General features: G+C 40.2%; 1 protein-coding gene and 1 non-coding gene across 2 annotated transcripts in view; both read right to left on the bottom strand.

The window, feature by feature from the left end:
- The window catches only part of GRID2 (glutamate ionotropic receptor delta type subunit 2), a 1,225,688-nt gene that overhangs the window by 427,735 nt on the left and 781,316 nt on the right, over positions 1-16,637 (bottom strand). The window lies entirely within an intron of this gene.
- On the bottom strand, positions 3,821-3,931 carry LOC111825078. Its single transcript, XR_002828186.1, has one exon. It is a non-coding gene; the product is annotated as a U5 spliceosomal RNA (small nuclear RNA).

Raw genomic sequence — 16,637 nt, 5'->3', positions numbered from 1 at the left:
TGCCGCCCAGCTCCCAGGTGCTGAGGGAGCTGCGCAGGGGCCTGAGGACTCAGGCGGAGGGGGACGCATGGGGATCCAGGGGCCCAGGTGCTGCCCAGGGCCCAGAGGTCAGCTGGGACCTCCCTTCCACACCAGACACTTGTGGTTTGATTGCCGGGCAGGACTAGGGACCACACCCGTGCACAAATTTCGTGCACTGGGCCTTTAATATACATATAAGTTCTATGGTTAATAAAAGAGTTAAGTTGCACATAGTAAGAAAGATTTAGAGCTGTTGCTAATAATGAACTATATCCTCTCCTTTAGAACCAGGAAGACACTATAAGTATCCTTATGGATGTATAGAAAAGACATACTTCATCATTTCAACTGACATTATTCCAGGGGCTTTGTTCTGTGGCAGACTGCTGTGAGGAAGGGAGGGTGATTGTTACTTCAAGCCACTGCTCTGCAGAAGGACCCATTTGAAGCATGACTGCTGAAGGAGAAAAGAGACACAGCTCCAGAGTGACAGCTCTCTCTGCTCCATTATGGCCCTTTTGAAGGCTGCAGAGCTCAGAATCTGCAGAATGGAAGGCATTTCAGGTGATGTCAATATCTCTTTCCCCTGCAGATCCTTTTCCCATTTTTCTATCTCCAAATAGCCCCACATTAAAATAATTTAAAAAAAACACAGCAAGTACATAGCTGATGGAGAAATATTACCTTAAAATAAAAATCTTTTCTCAATAAATGATAAACCACAGTGCATCTTAGTAGCTAAAAATAAGTTCATTTCCTGCTGCAACTTTTTTTTACATTTCTGAGCTACAAAATCAGTTTTTATAACTCCAATTAAACTACACTTTTGAGCATTTGTCTGTGGCATATATCCTTTTATACAAATTACAATTATTAATGGAACTTCCATGACTGTTTATACACTCAGGGCTTAAAATGCATATTTAAATATTAACAAGGCTCTGATTAAGATGCAGGAACATGGGTAGAGAAGCTAATGGAAATACTATACTCTTGTCTTGTCTTGCTTCTATATTATATTCATCCAAATTCCAATTAGCAACATGAGAATGCAGCATGACTTCCTATGTATATTCTGGTTTGCTTATAGCACCTTTGATTTAAGGGGTTGGAGGAAAATGAATATTTTAGCATTGAAATGGAGACAAGTTTGATTGAACAGTAATTTCAAGTGAATACATAAATGTACACTATCTCAACAGATTGAAATTTATTCCCCCACCCTCAACTTAGGCTTTTACAATTAATAAAAAAAAATTGATGTCCTATTTTGTCTTAGGCTTATACCTGCTAATTCATTGGATTGTTTCATCATGTTAATAAGCTCGAGGTCACAAGTTTCTTCCCAGTATGGAGCCAGCTATATCTGGAGGAAATTTGATTCTGAAGCTTCAAAACACAGTCCAATCTTCGGCTGAATACTTATATTGTAAAGTAATGTAAACTCTTCCCTTTGGGATAGAACAATAATAACTTAAACTACATTTCTACTAATGATGCAATAACAGGGATAAGATATTTATCCACCTACTCACATTTCCCTTCTACATATTCAACTTTCACGAGACTGTCAGTTCCTAGGGCCAAGGTCTAGTCTGTTCTCTTTGCTGGATAAAATGAATAAATGAATCAGTACATGGAAGAAAGGAAGGATATAGGAAGAAAGAAAGGAAAGAAGGAAGGAATGAAGGATTTATTTTTTGACTGAGAATAGCAGCAGATAATATGCATATTTAAATATATTCAAATCTCTCCGCCTGAAAAACAATCAACTTTTCACATTCCTACAATTACCAATTACTTATCTTGCTCTTCTCTTGCTCAGCAAAAATTCTTGAAGTACCTTCCATTTCCTATCCATTCACACCCTTTTTAATAGTTTCTTATCTGTTTTTTTTCTTTACAAAATCACCCCAACAGCTCACACTAAGATTAACAATGACTTTCTAATTAGTAAATGGACATTTCAGTCCTCATATCTTCCTAACACTCAACAGCATTGGCCTTTTGGATCACTCTTTCCTTCTTGATGTATCTTCCTTACATGATCCTGTTCACACTCATTTTTTTTTTTACCTCTTCTCAATATCCTTTGAATGTTCATCTCCATATTGTACTATTACATGTTGACGTTTCTTAATACCCAGTCCTGGTCTACTTTTTTTCTCTCCCTGGGTAATCTTGAAAAGAACACTCTCCAGATCTTTATTAGTCTATATAATGATTACTCCTAAATTTCATACTATCCCTCTGAGTTATGCAACATGTGCCCTTGGGTGTCTCAAAAGTTGCCTGAGAGAACTGAGATCAAACTGTCCTGGTCATTTGTTCCAGTGAACTTTTACACACACACACACACACACACACACACACACACACACACGACTGTAATCCCTGGCTGGTGTGCCTTAGTTGGTTGGGTGTTGGCCTGTGCACCAAGGGGTTGCTTGTTAGGTTTCTGGTCAGGGCACATACCTGGGATGTGGGCTGGATCCCTGGTGGGAGGCTTGCAGGAAGCAGCCAATCAATCTTTTGCTCTCACATCAATGTTTCCCTCTCTTTCTCCCTCTCCCTGCCTCTCCCTCTAGGAATCAATAAAAATATATATTTTAAAAAAGAAATTCTTAAAGATCAATTTAGAGAGATTCTGCTCACCTGAGCAAGTTTATTTATTAAGATTGACTTTACTAACCTTGCTTTGCTGTGGCCAGCAATTCTAAACTATAATTTTATGAGTATTGCCCAATTTTCAAGTTCTCTGTCTTGAAAAATCTTTTAACCTTCCTGATCCCAGACCCCAAAGTTTAATAAATATCTTACTTTGATGTCCCCTTTTTGAGACACCAAGACCCTTTCAGAATACAATGGTCCCCCTTTATCCTTGGGGTTTATGTTCCAATGGTTGCCCGAAACCTTGAATTGTACTAAACCTTATATAAACTATATTTTCTCCTGTACATACATATCCATGATAAAGTTTAATATTTATTTATTTATTTATTTATTTATAATTTAGAAGTCGTCTTTCTTGTTTTTTTATTATTAAAACCCTTAGTTCCTGCTTTATCTCTTCCAATGAAGAAAAATGTGTCTTCATTGGGTCAAGTCTGCGGAAGGGGACAAGGACATGAAGTATCTGAGGAAGTGGGTTGCGTGACTGACTCTTTGTCTCCTGTCTGAGCTTTGTCAGCACTTTGGTGAAGTCAGAGCAGGCACCTGCTGGAGGAGCCAGCACAGAGTCTGGGCAGGCGTGGGCTTTAATTTCTCCATTCCCACCTTTTGCCTCTTTGTCCTCATCTATGACCAGCAGGGCATGCATGGCAGCCTGTGCTCCTCAATCTACAGGTCCCCAGGTTCTGTCCCGGGGGGCAGGTGGTGATCTGCCTCCCAGATGTCTCTCTGCCTACTTGGCTTAGTTTTCCAGCATCTGCTCAGGTTCGGGCCACATCGCTGAGCTTGAGGCGAGCATAGTCCACTCGCCATAGTGCCATCTGACAGTCCTTGCTTGAAGAGTAGCTGGAGCCCTCGTGGGGCTGCCCTGTGGCCACCTGGGTTAGGTAGCGGATCTGAGCCGACAATCCTGTCCAGCTCAAGTTAAAAAAACAGAAGTCGTCTTTCTCTGTAACCACAAGATTAGCCCTGCTAAAACGAGGCCTCAAAAAACTGAGTATAGCCTCAGCAGTTTGGCTCAGTGGATAGAACTTTGGCCCTAAGGTCCAATTCCAGGCATTTCTCTCTTATCAATGTTTCTGACTCTCTATTCCTCTCCCTTCCTCTCTCTACAAAAAATCAATAAAATATATCTTAAAAGAAAGAAAAAAAACTGAGTATAAACTCAGAGTTGCTCCTCTCCACAGAAATCTCCAGTAAAAGGCAAAAGGTTAATCCAATCTGAGGAGAACCAGAGTTCGCTTTGCTGCTCCCAAGTTCCCTTCCCCAGGAACTACAACTCCTAGTTCAATTATGGTGGCATTTTAGTGCTAGAGGTATTTTCTGCCCAAAGTTTGCACCAGAAGTTTTTCAAGTAAGTTTCTTGTACTTAGAAATGACAAGTTAAAAAAAAGTCTTTTAAACTTGAAAAGGATTGTACTCTGTGCAGGGTATTATGTGTATGCAAATGAGCCTGAGTCATCACCCTTGAGATTCTACAGATACCTTGGTAGTCACTGGGTGCCTCTGGGGCCACCATTAGAGGGCGAAGCAGAGGTCAGGCTGACTGGGCTCTAAACCTCATTCTGGTTCAACCACCGAAACTGGTTTTGTTAATTTTTTTTGAATTAAATCTTTATTGTTCAGATTATTACAGTTGTTCTTCTTTTTCCCTCCATAGCTCCCCTCCACCCGGTTCCCCCCCGACCCTCCACTCTCACCCCCCCCCACTGTCCTCATCCATAGGTGCACGATTTTTGTCCAGTCTCTTCCCGCATCCCCCACACCCCTTTTCCCCCCAAGAGGAGTCAGTCCACTCCCTTTCTATGCCCCTGATTCTATTATAATCACCAGTTTATTCTGTTCATCAGATTATTTATTCACTTGATTTTTAGATTCACTTGTTGATAGATGTGTATTTGTTGTTCATAATTTGTATCTTTACCTTTTTCTTCTTCTTCCTCTTCTTAAAGGATACCTTTCAGCATTTCATATAATACTGGTTTGGTGGTGATGAACTCCTTTAGCTTTTCCTTATCTGTGAAGCTCTTTATCTGACCTTCAATTCTGAATGATAGCTTTGCTGGGTAAAGTAATCTTGGTTGTAGGTTCTTGGTATTCATCACTTTGAATATTTCTTGCCACTCCCTTCTGGCCTGCAAAGTTTCTGTTGAGAAATCAGCTGACAGTCGTATGGGTACTCCCTTGTAGGTAACTGACTTTCTTTCTCTTGCTGCTTTTAAGAGTCTCTCTTTGTCTTTTGCTCTTGGCATTTTAATTATGATGTGTCTTGGTGTGGTCCTCTTTGGATTCCTTTTGTTTGGGGTTCTCTGCGCTTCCTGGACTTGTAAGTCTATTTCTTTCACCAGGTAGAGGAAGTTTTCTGTCATTATTTCTTCAAATAGGTTTTCAATATCTTGCTCTCTTTCTTCTGGCACCCCCATAATGTGGATGTTGGTATGCTTGGAGTTGTCCCAGAGGCTCCTTACACTATCTTCATATTTTTGAATTCTTTTTTCATTTTGCTTTTCTGGTTGGGTGTTTTTTGCTTCTTTGTATTTCAAATCTTTGACTTGATTCTTGCGATCCTCTAGTCTGCTGTTGGGAGTCTGTATAATATTCTTTATTTCAGTCAGTGTATGCTTAATTTCTAGTTGGTCCTTTATCACAACCTCGAGGGTGTCACTAGATTTCTTGAGGGTCTCATTAAGTTTATCGGCGGTTTCTAGAAATTCTTGAAAAACCTTAAAAGTGCGGTTTTGAACTCTATATCCAGTATTTTGCTTTCCTCCATTTCTGTCATTTGTGTCCTGTTTCTTTGTCTCGGCATTTTTTATGCTTCGCTGTGTCGATAGAGTGGCTTTCTGTGCTAGGTGTCCTATAGGTCCCAGTGGTTCGGCCTCACCAATTACCTGAGGTAGAAACTCTTGGTGCACCCCCTTGTGGGCTTTGTGCCCAGTCTTGTTGTAGTTAAGCCTTGATTGTTGTAGGTAACACTGGGAGGGATTGACCTCCAGGCCAATTGGCTGTGAGAATCAGCTGTGTCTGCAGTGGGAGAACTTCTGTGCTGGAGACACCCCTCCGCGGCAAGACTTGCTTCAGTGGGGCTTTGGTGCTCACTGAGTCTGCCCCCTGAGTGTGTCCTTTATGTCTCTGAGGAGCTGCAATCTGGATGGTCCCACTCTGACCACTGGGCACACTCTAAAGTTTAATTTTTTAATCAGGCACAGTAAAAAATTAACATCAATAACTAATAATAAAATGGAACAATTATAACAACATACTGTAATAAAGTTATATAAATGTGGCTTCTCTCTCTCAAAATCTTATTGTGCTCTATGCACAGTGTGGATACACTGACAAAGGGATTATTCACATCCCAGCTGGGACAAAGCAATATGGCATGAGATTTCATCATGATACACAGAATGGTGTACAATTTAAAGATCATAAGTTCTTTATTTCTGGAATTGTCCATTTAATGTTTTCAGACCTTGGTTGATGATGGGAAATGAAGTCAAGCTGAGACCAAGGAAAATGAAACTGTGGATAAGGGGGGAACTACGGGACTTTCCCACTGCAAGTTCCAATATGTTTAGCTTTGCTTTATTAATAAAGTCGATGCAGTAACAATTTGGGGGATTTAACATCCCAAGTCAACCTGTCCAAGAACAAATGTAAAGACTTTCCACACAAACCTGCTCATCTTTCAGTGCTCTCTTCTTTAATAAAACAATCAGTATGTCTGACCTTGCAAAGCAAAAACTTACATGTCCCTCCCTTTACTTTCCCATCTTTGGATCAACCAAATTGTGTTGTTTTACCTCTCCCGTAAACATTAGTAGAATAATAATAAGGTAAATTTAGTAATGCTTGTAGTGTTTCATTCTTCTTCTTCCAATGGAGTATTAGTCTAGGGAAGCAGAGGACTGTGGGAGTGTCAGTGGGGAACTGTGTGCCCTATGCAGGCAATAAGGATATATAGTGTCAGAGTATTTATAACCAATTAATAAAATAATTCAAAGTCTATCATTTTGTTATCAATATGCTACAATAACTCTATACAACTTCAATAACACTGCTCCTGGCTAAGAAACAGGTCCATTTCCCCTTTGCACACTTACTGTGCCATTGTGCAAATTTACCTCCAGGAGTTTGTTTACTTATGAAGGCAATTCAGGGTGGCAGCCTAGGTCTGTGCCCAGTCAAACCTGAATTCTGACACATATGCATACAAGCCTGTATAATTAAGCCCCAACCTCCTTTCCACTTGGGTCCCAGCTAGCCTTGCAAAACCTGTCTCCCTGAATGCTTACCTTAACAGGAGCTATAAACCATACACAGCCCCACAATGGGGTCTGCCAGCGCCAAACATGGTCTTGGTCACTATCTCACTCCCCCCACTTACAACCATCACAGGGTCTGCAAAAGCCCGCAAAGAATCCGGAAGCCTAGTCCAGTGGTCAGCAAACTCATTAGTCAACAGAGCCAAATATCAACAGTACAACGATTGAAATTTCTTTTGAGAGCCAAATTTTTTAAACTTAAAACTATATCGGTAGGTACATTGTTATTAACTTAATTAGGGTACTCCTAAGGCTTAGGAAGAGCCACACTCAAGGGGCCAAAGAGTCGCAGTTTGCGACCTCAGGCCTAGTCCATATCTGGGAGACAAAGAAACTAGGGGGATAAAAGGGAAAGTACCACTGCATTAGGCATTCAGTTTTGGGAACTGATTCCCCTGAGTCACAGCACCCATGCTCCTGCAATTAAAGTGCATTTCCTGAATCTTCCAAGTGCCTGTTATGTGTCTTCCTGCCACCTGGTAACTTCTGTAACAACTGAGCCATTGAAACTGCTACTCTCACTAGGAAAACCGCCAGCAGGGAGCACTAGACTGCCTGGATCCCATGCCTCATTTTCCCAAGTTAGTGCCTCACTCCAGAAGTGATGGACATCTTTCTTTCTTTGGAAGAGAAGTGCAACAACTCCATGCTGGAGGCTAATTCCAGCAGGTCACAATTATGCAAGAAATTCATCAAAAGGTTGATGAACCTTGGGGCTTCAGCAGGGCTGAAGATCTGCATATAGTATTGCCTGCTGCCAGACAGCTGGGGGCAGTTCCCCCAACCTGATAATATTTTTACTGTTTACCAAACCTTACCCTTGATATGTATATCTGCTTTCCTATAGGGCAAAATCTATCTATATATCTATATCTATATCTATATCTATATCTATATCTATATATCTATATCATCTATATCTATATCTATCTATATCTATCTATATCTATCTATATCTATCTATATATCTATCTATCTATATATATATATATATATATATATATATATATATATATGCCTAAGTGACCATTGCAACCGAACAGATGACAGAACAGGCTGCGTGGGGCGACCAGGCCGGCAGGGGGCTTAGTGAGGGGCAACCAAACGACTGAGCAGCAGGCTGTGTGGGGTGACCAGGCTGGCAGAGAGGGCAGTTGGAGGCAACCAGCCCGGCAGGGGGGGCACTAAGGGGTGACCAGGCCAGCAGGGGCAGTTAAGGCAACCAGGCCAGCTGGGTGGGGCAGTTGGGGGCAACCAGGCCGGCTGGGCGGGGAAGTTGGGGGTGACCAGGCCAGTGGGGGGGCAGTTGGGGGCGATCAGGCAGGCAGGCAGGTGAGCAGTTAGGAGCTTGTGGTCTCGGATTGTGACAGGATGTCCAACTGCTGGTTTAGGCCCGATCCCCAGGAGGCAGTGGTACATCTCCCGAGGGGTCCCAGATTGGAGCGGGTGCAGGCTGGGCTGAGGGGACCCCCTCCCCCATGCACGAATTTCATGCACCGGGTCTCCAGTGTGTTAATAAAAAGCTAGAGATCCAGAGATTCGGAAAGCTCAGTTACTAAAGCTAAGCCCCATCTAGCTCCCCCAAACTGCCTTCCAAATTTATATTTCATGTCTAGTTTATTTAATTTACTCGCAACCCCTTCTCCAGATTCCTGAACCCTTCTAGATGCGGATAACACCCTGGCATCCCCAGGCTTCTCTTTGCAGCAGACTCTAGTTTCATTCACTCATTCAACAAGCATTGATTGAGCACAATTATGTCAGGCCCTAGGAAAACATCTCTGCCTTCTAGGAGTTTACAGTCCCATGGGGGATTCCGACAATAAACATGATAAATAACATATGTGTGCACGCACACACACACACACATTGATAGATAAAATTCGTAACATGCTTAAGTGAAAAAATAATTCAGAGAGGGGAAGAGGAGATGGGTATGCATAAAGGGAGTTGGACATGTTTATAGATGGCTATGCATGGGCAGAGGATTTTTTGTTGTTGTTCTTTTAACATAGTCATAGCATGGCTGTTTGTTAAAATCTATATGTAGCCAAGTAAGCACTTATTCATTTTAGCTATTAACTCACCCACCCTCAGGAGATTCTTAAAGTTGTACCGAGACTAAATTTCCTGGCATGAGGAATGTTTTATACTGAGCTATTTTCATTACATGACACAGTCAGGGAAGCAGCACTTCAATTGTGTAAGAACAATTTTGGCTAAAATCTATTTTATTAGTGACAACCATTTTTTCATACATTGTAAAAAAATGTCTGGTTTCAATGAGCTCCAAAGTATTCACAAAGTACTTAATTCTATGTTTCTTCTTTTCCTTTCTCAGCACTGCCTTTCTCCATTATGTAAATTTATTCCAACCTATTTTGGGCATTAGAAACCCTTGAGCAGTGTACAGAAACAGAGACCCTTCCGTGTTTTCAGTAAATGAGGAGTGCTGAAACTGCCCAAAGCCCACTTCTACCAAGTTTATAATTTGCGTCATAAGAAACAGTGGCTTGTGCCCTGAGATGTTTCAATCAACTAGGATCAACACTCAGAAAATAATTGCTGCTCTATCAAGTCATTAATTCTCATGGAATACATGTGAATTAGGGAAACAAGAATAGAATTGATTTAGAGTTCTAATTGGTTCACAAGTCAAGCTGGCCACCTCCATTAACCACAAAACAGAGTCTAGGTGAAACGATGAAGCAGCTGAAGATGGGCTTTGTCAAAGGACTTGAAATCAAACCACCACTCCTGCTCCAAAAGCGGGGGGGGGGGGAGCGGGGAGCTTATAGAGCATCTGACCGCCTTCCCTCAGACCAGGGGGAGCACAGAGGGGGGAGAATCCATTTTGGGGGTTATGGCTATTTAGATTATATTCTCTAATAACTAAGCTGTGAAACTTAGGAAGATGTTCAAGGTTTTGCCTCTTAATGGAACACTTATTTTTTGGCAGGACTCAGTCAAATCACTATTTTGAATTGCCAGCAAGATCTGCATGTGTAATGTGAACAGGCCGTTGGCAAAAAAAGTGAAAATATCAGAAAGTAATTAAGGCAATGAGGTGTGTATTTGCGTGTAAAATTAGTTTGAAAAAAATTAAAGCTGGAAGTAAAAGTGGTGGTAAAGTCCTGCCATTTCCAACTTATTGGGTACATCTCAGGGAAATAAGGACATGTATAAAGCGGTTTAGTTAATCACAAAATGTTAAATATTTGGAATAAAAATATTGTCAATTTAGAAAGTTGATTATTATCATTAAATTTCAAATGTACTTAGGGTAAACTGTATTTTTTTTTTTAAAGAATCAAGACTATTAGTTGCAAATAGTTTACATTCTCAGATTAAAATCTGGAGTACCAATTGAGCAATCTATATCAAGCTCTTCAGAATCAGAAACCAAACAGGAAGGGTGTAGAGAGAACCACAGACAAAATAGGGTGCCGGTCAGCTCAAACAGCATGGCTATGAAGTGCTGTGAAAGGAAGAAAATGGCAAGAGAAAATTAAGAAGCCAAGCATTTTATAGAATACTTACTAGATAAAAAAAGATATTTAATATCACTAATTATTATTTCCTTTCCTAGAAAAGTATTATTCTGGTCTTTAAAAAAACACAAGTAATTGTGCCTTTACTTCCCTGTATATGTTTACTTGGTCACTCATACAGACTCCTTCAAGGATCTGAATGTTATGGGATTCCAGGGCGGAAGGAATAGGGAAACTGAGACAGGAAAGTTAAAACAAGGCCAAACAGTGGGCAATTTGCAGCCAACTTGTAAATAACAAGCCATTATCTTTCCCAGCCAAGGATACTTGAGAGCAAATGGTTAAATGCCTCCCTAACAAGAGAAAGAAGGAAAGGAGCAGTGGAGGCGGGGGCTGGAGGGGAAAAAGAGCAGTTTTAGTCCCTAAATGAAGAAGCCAGCAGTCGGCTTACCAAGACAAAATTGCCAGGTGCTTCTCATGAATTCTGGGAAGGCCACAACAAAGTAAAAAGGCACCTTGAGGATTACTCTGCACCAAAACATTCAGCAGAGGAATTTTGAGACCTATGGACAGGAGGGCATATAACGCTTCAGACCCCCCACCCAACTTGCTCTTCAGGTTAGCTGAGAGCCAGTCCGTGCTTCATAAGCCAGATGCATAGATTTGCTTGCCTTGCTTCTTTAATAAAGGTGCATGTTTTAATTGCTTTAACAAATTGGCTTAATCACAAGGCAATCAAGTTCTCTCATATAAATTCATTTATATGAGATGACAAGAATTGGGGTTGGGGACAGCCCTCTCCCTCTGACTCTGGTATCGGTGAGAGGTGCCTCTAACACTAAGTAAACATGATCAAGAGTGTCATCAATTCTTTGGATTGGGTATGCAAAAGACCTGCACTGAATGCAATAAAGATGCTTTTATTCCTAAATGAAGGCTATTTTAAAAATGGAGTATGGAGAGCTACATGCTGACCTCTCTAGGTGTCTAACTGCAGGTCATGGGGGCAGGCACAGCTACTGAAAGGCTGAGTCTAATAAATACCACGGGACGGCTATTTCTAGGAAGGACAGTGGAGCCTCCATTCTGGAACTTAATTTATTCCAGAAGGCTGTTCGAGAAGCAATTTTTTTTTTTTTGGAAAACTGAATCTTTTTTTCCCCATTACAAATAATGTAAAATGAGAATTACTCCATTCCAGACCCCTATGTTGTTCTCATAACTGTCCTTTTCACTTTGCTGTTATCACTGATCTTCTTAGAGCCTATGGTGACCTACTGTACATATTTAATAATAAGCAGCAACAGACTTCCTTGTGGGGACACCTGGCCCCGGATGCCATCTGGCCTGTCCAGGTTTTTGCTTTTAACTTGGCACCATGGCTGGAGGAGAGGCTGGCCCAGCGGCGGGTGGGGGCTGGTGCTGGGAGTCCCATAGGGGATGAGTGGAGGGGGTGGGCATATAGTCATGGGGGTGGGTTAAAACTAAAAAATAAACTAAACAATAATAAATAGCAACAAAAGCAAAAAGACATGAAAATATTCATAGCACAATTTCCTGAGATAATAATAACATGACGTTGAGCGGTAAACTGACTCACACTTGCTCATTCTCTCCTTTGTTGCCTGAGAGATGCGTGACTAATCATACCGCTATCAGCACAAAAAGATTGTCCGGTTGAGAACTGAAGTTTTGCTTAACAACCAAGATGTTTCTTCCAAGAACAACTTGATTGAGGACTGAACTGTTTGAGATGGTTGGATGTTCAAGAACCAAGGTTGTTTTCATTTAAACCTTACAATGTAAATTTTAAGCCTTTATTATACTTACCAAGGAGTCATTAGTCTGGGGAAAATAAAAAAAAAGAAAACAAGAGAGTATTAAGAAACTCAAAAAAAGAGATAAAGTTTGCCAGTTTGTAGGCTATTTATTCTAAGACAAGGAATATGAAATCCTAAATTAACCAACTTCTCCTCTCCATATTACTTTTAATAATTGTAAATTATTTCCTACCACCAGTACATGTGTAGCAAATATTTTTTTAAAATGTCAACTTGAAAATAATCAATCTGCTGAGGGTATTGTGGTAGATAGATAGTTCTTAACAAAGGAAGGAAGCAAAGGGATTCAGACATTACACCTGATTAACTAGGAGGGGGCAGCCTCACAGGCTCCCCAATGGACAGCCACACCATCCCACCCAAGGGATTTAATCCCCAGGCAGCAGGCAAGACCGGCTTCCAATCCCCCTGGGGAGCCACTGCCTGCTAGCCAGGATTTCAGGGGGAGGGGTAAAACAGTGAGGGGGGAATTCCTTAGTGGGGCACATGCGCAGAAAAAAACAAGAAGACACAGGGGAGCTTAGTGCACTGGCTGCAGAAACCAGATGATGAAGCCTGACTTTGGGGCATGCACAGTAGGAGCCAAACTGGTGACCATAAAGGGGAGGAGTCTAGCCTGAGGAAATCTGGGAAAAGGGTCAATAGGCTAAGGGCAGGAAACCCCAGAAGGTCCAGGAAAGGGGTTGGTTAAGGGGCGGGTCCAGCACACCCAGGGACCCAGGAAATAGATGGGGCAGTTTGAAACACAGCCTGCTTGTTCCTGAAACCAAGGCAACATATGGAAGATTAACAAGGATCTCAGGGCAGTTGCTACTAGAGCCTACTCACCCTCTACACCCCCAAGAGCATATTATTTCCTTTCACCCCAATAAATCTTGTCACTATACTTAAACTCCCATGCGTGTGACCTTAACCTTTGAAAGCTTTTCTCAAGACACCGAAAGAACCCATTTTTTTTCTAGCAACAAAGACATCCATATCTTTATTTAAAATTAGTACCTCCACCACTAATACAAGGCAGCTTCTTCAGAAAGGTTTTATTTAGTCATGTCCCTTGATTAACTTCTTGCTAATAGCAGGTTAGGGAGACAGATAGGGGGCAGGCCCTAGAACTCAAACAATGAATTATGATTTTCCTTCACATTCTCTTCCTCTCTGATGACACATCCCTTACCTCTCCAGCTCATTGTATCCCAGAATTGCTAATCAATCTTCAGTATAGTATCCAGGGATTCCTAACATAAGCTGTTTAGGTCAGTGAAATTAGCAATCTCAAATTTGGGAAAAGTTTAACAAATTAAAATTTATTTATTTCTAAGATCACCATCACATCTCTGCCTAATCAGAAAAGCCTTTGTCTAGACCCAATGCCCACAACCATTTGTATCTCTGGTTTATCTCTTTTTCTAAGATAACTTTTTTTTTCTTGTTCTGTTGTTAAACAAACTAATAAATATTGGTAAGAAATATCCTAACCTTGAGGTTTCCAACCACATGTTAGAGACATGTACATAAGCCAATAAAAAGTTTATGTTGATTAAATCAATTATAGAATTAGAAATCAAAGCCAAGTTCTATGGGAAAGCAAGAAACTGATTAATTCCAGATGGGGGAACTTAGGTTGTGGCCCTAGGAACATGTGAGCCTCAAAACATTATTACATCATTCCTATGATTTAGACCTTTGACACTATAAGTAATCTTATGAATGGATTGTAGATGTATTATATCAAAGGCAGAGAATTCCATGGAAAAGTTATTAAAATAATATAGACAAGAGACAATAAAGTCTGATCCACCATTAACAGCATTAAATAAGAACTTATGCTGACAGCTACTGGTCCATCATCTTGGTTAACTTGGTCTTCAGGTTGAGATTTCTTTTTTTATTTATGTTCTAAATTCCAAAGGTTTAGCATTATTTTCTATATATATATTTGGGATAGGGAAAATACTGAATAGAATATATTCTGAAATATATTCTATTCAGTATTTTCCCTATCCAAATAATTACACTATTCCCAGAAAATTTTCCTCATGTTACCATAGTTAGGTTTAGCTCTTTCTTCAATTAAACCTCTCTCAGCACTGAGAGAGGGAACATCATAAAAAGTTCCCTAATCTAACCCAAGATTCATCAGCCAAACCTGTCCCTTCACTCCCTATCTCAGTGATGGCGAACCTATGACACACGTGTCAGAGGTGACACGCGAACTCATTTTTTTGGTTGATTTTTCTTTGTTTAAATGGCATTTAAATATATAAAATAAATATCAAAAATATAAGTCCTTTGTTTTACTATGGTTGCAAATATCAAAAAATTTCTATATGTGACATGGCACCAGAGTTAAGTTAGGGTTTTTCAAAAATGTTGACATGCCGAGCTCAAAAGGTTCGCCATCACTCCCTATCTCTTCCTTCCTAAGGAACTCAGCACATCTTCATGTTGGCTCACACACATTAGCATATTTAAAACACTCACCCAGTAAGTCTGGATATTGATCCCATTTGAATCTTTAAAATATTTAAGTTCACTTTCATATGCTCTCACACCGCATTCTGCAGTCACCTTTGTGGGCGAAAGGTGCTCTCGTTACACTTGTCATTTCTAAAGGCTTTGTCCCAAGGCTTCCTCCTGTATATCAAGAGGCAGGTGTCCTACTTTTTAGAACTATCAGAACTCAATTTCTGTCCAAATCTATCTTAAAGAAATTTACTGAAAATTATCTTTGCACCCATAGCAGTCCACCATATTATGAATATAAACATTTTATCAAAGCTGTCAAATACTACATTCAAAGAAGAGCCCACTGGAATAGTGCAGTATGGATGGCATTGTTTAATGACAAATTAAACAATGCGCAAACCATCCTCTCCTGCAAAATCCTCATCTACATGCACACTATACTGTAATCTCTCTGTTCACTAGAGTGACACATTTCTACCATAAGGCCAAACATTTGCTTGTAAATAACACCCTCTCTGTAGCTTATTTACCTCACTTCTATTCAACTTAAAAATTATTGACCATCAACTATATATAAAGCAGTGTCATCATATTGTTTTAGTTTATTGTTTTCATATCTTTCCTATTTGTTTTCAAACATATATTTACTCTAGTTTATGAAGAGGGCCTCTTTACATTCTGGATAGTATGTGGTAAAGTACATAAAACAATGCCCTTTTGTTGAAACTGGTATTATTTTTTTTGTTCTCTTTGCAAAAGTAACATCCTTTTTTCTTTCTCATTGAACATCAAAGCGCTTATCAAAGGCTCTGCAGAGGGACCAAATCACAGTTTTCCCAAAGAGAGGCTTACTTTTCCTCAGGATAAAAAAGTACCTCGCCAAGATCCTGTACCTGCAGTGCTGTCTTGTCTCTCTGATTAGTGCTTTAACTCTCTACGTGTTGTTCCTTTTTCTACAATTTTCCTGATATATTAAATTTCTAGTTAATAGAAAACAGTTAACAGTGTTTGCTCTTACAGGCATGATTTAAAATATTCTTTTCAAGGTACTGTCCTGATTCCGAAAATATTTCTAAATATTTTTATTATTCATTAATAAATTAAATTTTAGATTTTGTGAAAATGAAGTATATATATGTTAACTTTTAAGTAGTTCAATATAAATATCAATAGCATTTTTATTTTTTCCCTTTAAAGCATACATTAAAAAGTTGTTTTGTAATCCTACATAATAAAAGGCAAATATGCAAATGACCAAATGGTGGAATGACCAGTCACTATGATGCGCTCTGACCACCAGGGGGAAGACACTCAACACAGGAGCTGTCCCCTGGTGGTCAGTGCACTCCCACAGGGGTTGTGCCGCTCAGCCAGAAGCCAGGCTCATGGCTGATGAGCACAGCGACAGTGGTGGGTGCCTCTCCCGCCTCTGTGGCAATGCTAAGGATGTCTGACTGACAGCTTAGGCCAACTAATGATAAGCTGTCAGTCAGACATCTGTCCAGAGCTCCTGGACTGCAAGAGGGCACAGGCCAGGCTGAGGGAGCCCCCGCTGCATAAATTTCGTGCACCGGGCCTCTAGTATTTAATAATCATTTTGAGTCATCGAGTGTGAATGCAATATAAATATTGAGGGAAGAACTCAATTAATGAATGTACTTAAAATATTTTTAAAACCTTCAAATAAAATTAGTAAAACTTAAAATAATATTTGCTTTATGAAATCATCATACTATTTCAGTTATCATGGCTTACTTAAGTCTTGTCTTACATAAAGCTAAGAAGGAAGAAAATAAAAATAATTCTGAACAATCTAAGCCAGA

Source organism: Myotis lucifugus, unplaced genomic scaffold (assembly GCF_000147115.1).
Source record: "Myotis lucifugus unplaced genomic scaffold, Myoluc2.0 scaffold_12, whole genome shotgun sequence".
Taxonomy (NCBI): Eukaryota; Metazoa; Chordata; class Mammalia; order Chiroptera; family Vespertilionidae; genus Myotis; species Myotis lucifugus.
This window is presented reverse-complemented; position numbering and strand designations above follow the sequence as displayed.